We start from the raw sequence: 5,990 nt of genomic DNA on the forward strand, positions 1-5,990 counted from the left end.
CTTCTAATTTCACAATTATTTCATATAAACTATACTTGATCATAAAGATTCATGTCCATTTATCATATTTTTGCAAGGGGGTTTTAATGAGGGAAGGCAGTGAATACTTTAGAATACATAGAACTAAAGAGAACAGGAGTATGAACTTAGAAGACTTTCTTCCTTTGTTTTTTAACTCCTAGCTGAATGCAAGAAAAGATATGATTTTGATTTTATTGAGTTTCCAAATAGCAAGATAGGTAAACCAAATGACTCAGGACCATATACTCCTAGTGTAGCCAATCATGAGTAAGTAAGATATAGGTAGTTGAAATTACAAAGGTGTGCAGCTAGCTAAGGAAGCAAATCCTTTGGACTTTCAGTTTCCCTTACGCACCCTATGTCTTCAAATCTTGACAGTGCTATGTAGTAGATACACTGAAGTTCACAATATGACTTCAATAGAAAAACCCCACAGTGCTGCAAAATCTGTTACAGAAGTGACCTTATAGATTGATATTGCTATATGTAATCAGAATAAGGTCTGATTTCTGGTCAGAAAGAGGAATCAACAGCATTCAGAGAAAGCACTTTTTGTAATAATAAGAACATATATTTCCTCCTAACTTTTGGCTGTTATAACCATTGACTGAAGTTTTACAGAGAAGTAGGTTCCAAATTCCCCAAGCTATTAAACATTGTGCTGGTTAATATTTAAGCAGCAAGTTCGTACACTTTGAATTTACCTCCATAGGGAAATGTGGTTATTTTCTCAGTAATGTAATTTCCTAATATTTATGCAAAATTCATACCATTAACTTTTTAGAAAGTCTATTGAAAAGGAGGCTAGCCAACGTTGTGAGATAGGAAGAAACAGTACAGAACAGCTCACCTTTCCCCAATTACTCCAAAAAGACCTAGAAAAGCACCAGATTGAATTATAATTGGGAAATCCAAGGGGAAAAAAAATCACAAGTCATTTTTCCTGCACAGAGAGAAAGAGGTCTACGGATATTAGCAAAAGGATCTAATTAGGAGGTTGCCACAACAGAGTTTTCCAGTGTAAGGACTGAAATGAGCAGTTGGACAACTAGAAGTTCTGAATCAATCTCGATGTTGTGTGGCAAGCAGAAAAGGTACCAATTGGCAGCTCATAACCTAGAGCAGAATTGCAAATTCTGTGTGGACTTATAATGATAGCAATGGCTAGGAGTAGCAGATTAAGATAAGTAGTTGTCCTAGCACTAAGGCTGTGTTCAAGACTAGAAGTAGACCTGACTGGGCTGAAGGATGAACGTGAAGAACCATTCCAAGGAACTCAAATTAAAGAGGAGGCTGAAATTCTGTCATTTTAAACCTTCATAGTCTTTTCCTTAGCTGACATTGGTTGAGGTCAGCAATAGTCTTCTAGAGCTCCAATCAAGAACAAGCCCTCAATGGTACAGCTTAGATATGAACCTTTAGATCAGGTGGTGTTGATGAGATCTTGCCCTGGATTAGACAATTTCCCCTTTCCCCCATTACCAATATGTATAATAAAACAAAACAAATTTTTTGTTAAAAATAATATTTTATTCTTCTCCAATTACATGTAACAATAATTTTTTAAATTTTTAAATCATTTATTAATTTCATTTTTAACATGGTTACATAATTCATGCTCCTACTTTCCCCTTCACCCCCAATACTCCCCCCACCCATGGCCAACGCACATTTCCACTGGTTTTATCATGTGTCCTTGTTCAAGATCTATTTCCAAATTGTTGTTAGTTGCATTGGTGTGATAATTTCGAGTCTACATCCCCAATCATGTCCTCCTCAGCCCATGTGTTCAAGCATTTGTTTTTCTTATATGTTTCCTCTCCTGTAGTCCTTCCTCTGATTGTGGGTAGCGTTCTTTACCATAAATCCCTCAGAGGACAATAATTTTTAACATTAAGTTTCTTTTGAATCCCAAATTCTCTCTTTCCCTCTCTCCTCCCTGCAGTGAGAGAGCAATAATCTGATATAGATTCTACATGTTTAATCACATAAATATTTTCCCATATTAATTCTTTTGTGGAAGAAAACTCAAACAAAAATAAAAGAAAAAAAGTGAAATAGAGGATGATTTGGTCCCGGTTCAGACTCCATCATTTCATTCTCTGGAAGCAGATGATATTTTTCATCAGGAGTCCTTTAGGATTGTCTTGCATCATTGTATTGCTGAGAATAGCATTCAAGACAATACAATATTACTGTTACTGTACACAATATTTTGGTTCTCTTTACTTCACTCTGTATCAGTTCATATAAGTCTTATCATATTTTTCTGAAATCCTACTCATTTTCATTTCTTCTGGTACAGTAGTAGTATTCCATTACAATAATATACTACAATTTACTCAGCCATTCCCCAATTGATGTGTATCCTCTCACTTTCCAAATCTTTATGCTCCTATAAAGAGCTGCTTTGACTATTTTTATACATATGCTTTGGAATATAGACCTAGTAATGATATTGCTGGGTCAGAGGGTATGTACTGTTTTAAAGTCTTTTGGGCATAGGTCCAAATTGCTCTCTAGAATGATTAAATCAGTTCTCAACTCTCCCAACAATGCATTAGTGTTTCAATTTTCTCACATCCCCTCCAAGTTTTTTCATTTTCTTTTTCTGTCATTATAGTCAATCTGATGGGTAGAGGGTGGTACTTCAACGTTGTTTTAATTTCCATTTCTCTAATTAATAGTGATTTAAAGAATAGTTTCACATGAGTATAAATAGCTTCAGTTACTTTGAGAATCACCTGTTAGTATCCTTTGACTATTTATTTATTGGGGAATGATTTGTGTTCTTAAATATTTGTCAGTTTCTCTATGTATTTGAGATATGAGGCCTTCATTAGGGAGACTTGTAAAAAATTTTTACAGTCATGATTAGTGTATATTAACTTCTATTCTATTTCCCCCTGTTTATCCTATGCTCTCCCCTTTAGTTCTATTTATTCTTTTTTGGCACTTTTATGAAATGTTTATTTTAACAGGTCGACCTTCCTCCACCCCAAAATGGAGTTTCTTCTTGTTTCCATAGTGTGGGTAATGACAAAAACAGCTGCTGACAAAGCTGAATAAACTATTTCAATAGAGTACGGCTAACAGCGGCTTTAGCTTTTTTCTTTCTAAAGGCAAAATATAAATATGTGCGTATATTATACTCTACAGATCACAATAGTTTAGACACACTAAGGAAGTTCAGGTGAGATTTGACAACAGGCACACCCAGGAAACAAGAGGAGATGAGTTGCTTCTGGGGCTCTCATTGGCCCATCTTCTGGCCCCTGGTTGAGTCTTGAGGGAGAAACTTGTCTAATGCCAAGGAGAGAGGGACAAGGAAGCACTGCAGGATCAAGTTTGATGGGTTGTACACAGGAACCAGCAGACAGGAAAGTGCTAACCTTTAGACATTGCTCAGAGCAGCCACCCCAGGGAGGATTTTGCCCTCCAGCAGCTCCAGACTGGCACCAACCCCAGTGCTCACATGGCTGACTTTGCCCTCAGTGTTCCATTTGGCACAGCAAGTGGCAGTATCCCCACCACCTATGATAGTGATGCAGCCCCTGCTGGTGGCCTCCACCACATTGTTCATTAGCTCTTTGGTTCCCCGTGCAAAGGGTTCCTATACAAATACTCCAACAGGTCCATTCCACACAATCTGTTTGGCCCGGGGCCACAGCTTCTGCATACTTCTTGCTGCTCTCAGGGCCACAGTCCAAACCCATCCATCCAGCAGGGATGCCAGAGGCCAAGGTGGCTTGGCCAGTCTTGGCATTCTCATCAAACTTGTCCACTGTGACAAAGTCAACAGGCAAGGTGATCTTGACACCGTTCTTCTCAGCTTTGGCCATCAGGTCTTTGACGATCTTGGCCCCCTCTTCATCAAAAAGAGAAGTTCCAATCTCCATGTTGTTGAGCATCTTGAGGAAGGTGAAACCCATCCCACCACCAATGATCATTTCATTGACTTTGTCTAGCATATTGTTGATCAGCTGGATCTTGTCCGCCACTTTAGCTCTGCCCAAGATGGCTAAGAAGGGCCTCTCTGGGCTCTCCAGGGCCTTGGCAAAATAAGTCAGCTCCTTCTTCATGAGGAAACCACTTGCTTTCTGGGGCAGATTCACTCCCACCATGGAACTGTGGGCACGGTGAGCAGTACCAAAAGCATCATTGACATAAATATCTCCCAGCTTAGAAAGGGAAGCTTGGAAGGCTTCTACTTTGGCTGGATCCACTTTGATCTTGTTCCCAGAAGCATCTTTGCCTTTCCCTTCTTCTTCTACATGGAAGCGGAGATTCTCCAGCAAAATGATGGAACCATTGGGTGGGTTAGCACAGGCTTTCTCCACTTTTGGACCCACACAATCCTTCAGAAACAGAACATCTTTGCCCATCAAGGATTTGAGCTCCACAGCCACTGGCTCCAAAGAGTACTTCTCAGGCATAGGGATACCATCAGGCTGGCCCAAGTGGCTCATGAGAACAACAGACTTGGCTCCATTATCCAAACAGTAGTTGATGCTACTGAAGAGCAGCTTTGATTCTCTGATTGTTGGTTATCTCTTTGCTCTTCATGGGAACATTAAAATCCACTCTCATGATGATCCTTTTCCCCTTCAGGTCCACCTTGTCCAAGGTCAGTTTGTTGGAAAGGGACATGTTGGCAATGAGGATAGCAAGACGCAGCTGCTGAGAATGCGGCTGTGGGTGCGGATGCTGCTGCTGCGGTGGTGGCGGCGGCGGCAACTGGAGCTCAGGCTGCCTGAGCTAGGGACTTCCTAGTTCTATTTATTCTTAAAAGTGTTTTGCTTTTGACCACTGGCTCCCCCACTCTCTGATTAGTCCCCTTTTCTCTTATCTCCCTCATTGCTACTTTCCTATAGGCTATTATAATTTTCTATACCCAATTAAGTGTGTATGTTCTTCCCTCTTTGAGCCAATTTTGATGACAGTAAGGTTCAAGTGCTCCCCTCTCTGCCTCTGCCATTTCCCCCTCCACTGTAAAAGCTCTTTTCTTATTCTTTTAAGTGAATAATTTACTCCATCCTTTCTCTCTTTTCCCCTTCTCCCAATGTATTCCTCTTTCTCACACCTTAATCTTATGTTCTTAGATATCATCCCATTATTTCAATTGATACTCTTGCCCTCTCTCCGTGTATATTTCTTCTAACTGTTCTAAAAAGAGGAAAGTTCTTAGAGGTTACAAATATTATCTTCCTAGGTAGGGTTATAAACAGTTTAACCTTATTGAATCTCTTATGATTTTTCTTTCTTGTTTACTTTTTTTATGCTCCTCTTGAGTCTTGTATTTGAGAGTCAAATATATTATTCAACTTTGGCCTTTTCATCAGATATGTTTAAAAGTTCTATGTTTCTTTGAATGCCCATTTTTCCCCTGAAGGATTATACTCAGATATATATATCTGAGTATGTAGATATATGCATATATACTATAGCTCTTTTGCTTTCTTGAATATCATGTTCCAAGACCTCTGGTCTTTTAATTTAGAAGATTCCAAGTCTTGTATTATCCTGACCATGGTACCATGATATATTTGAATTTTTTTCTTTTTGGCTGCTTATAATAGTTTCTCCTTTACCTGAGAGTTCTGTAATTTGGCTATCACATTCTTAGAAATTTTCAATTGGGGATCTTTTGTAGGAAGTAATTTCTTTCAATTTCTATTTTACTCTCTGGTTCTTGAATATCAGGAGATTTCCTTGATAGTTTCTTAAAAGATGGTGTCTAAGTTATTTTTTCAAATACAGCTTTCAGAGAGTCAATAATTCTTATCTTTTCTGGATTTATTTTCCAGATCAGTTCTTTTTCCCATAAGATATTTCACTTTTTTTTCATTCCCTTGACTTTGACAGTTTCTTGTTGTCTCATGAAGTCATTAGTCTCTACTTGCCCGATTCTAATTTTTAAGGAAATATTTTTTCAAGTGAGCTTTTGTACCTTCTTTTCAATTTGACTA

At 38.6% G+C, this 5,990-nt stretch overlaps 1 pseudogene; it reads right to left on the reverse strand.

Moving 5' to 3' along the window:
- Window positions 1–3,091: 3,091 nt before the first annotated feature.
- Window positions 3,092–4,671, reverse strand: LOC123239576 (annotated as a pseudogene).
- Window positions 4,672–5,990: the final 1,319 nt, after the last annotated feature.

Source organism: Gracilinanus agilis, chromosome 3 (assembly GCF_016433145.1).
Source record: "Gracilinanus agilis isolate LMUSP501 chromosome 3, AgileGrace, whole genome shotgun sequence".
In the NCBI taxonomy this organism is placed as follows: Eukaryota; Metazoa; Chordata; class Mammalia; order Didelphimorphia; family Didelphidae; genus Gracilinanus; species Gracilinanus agilis.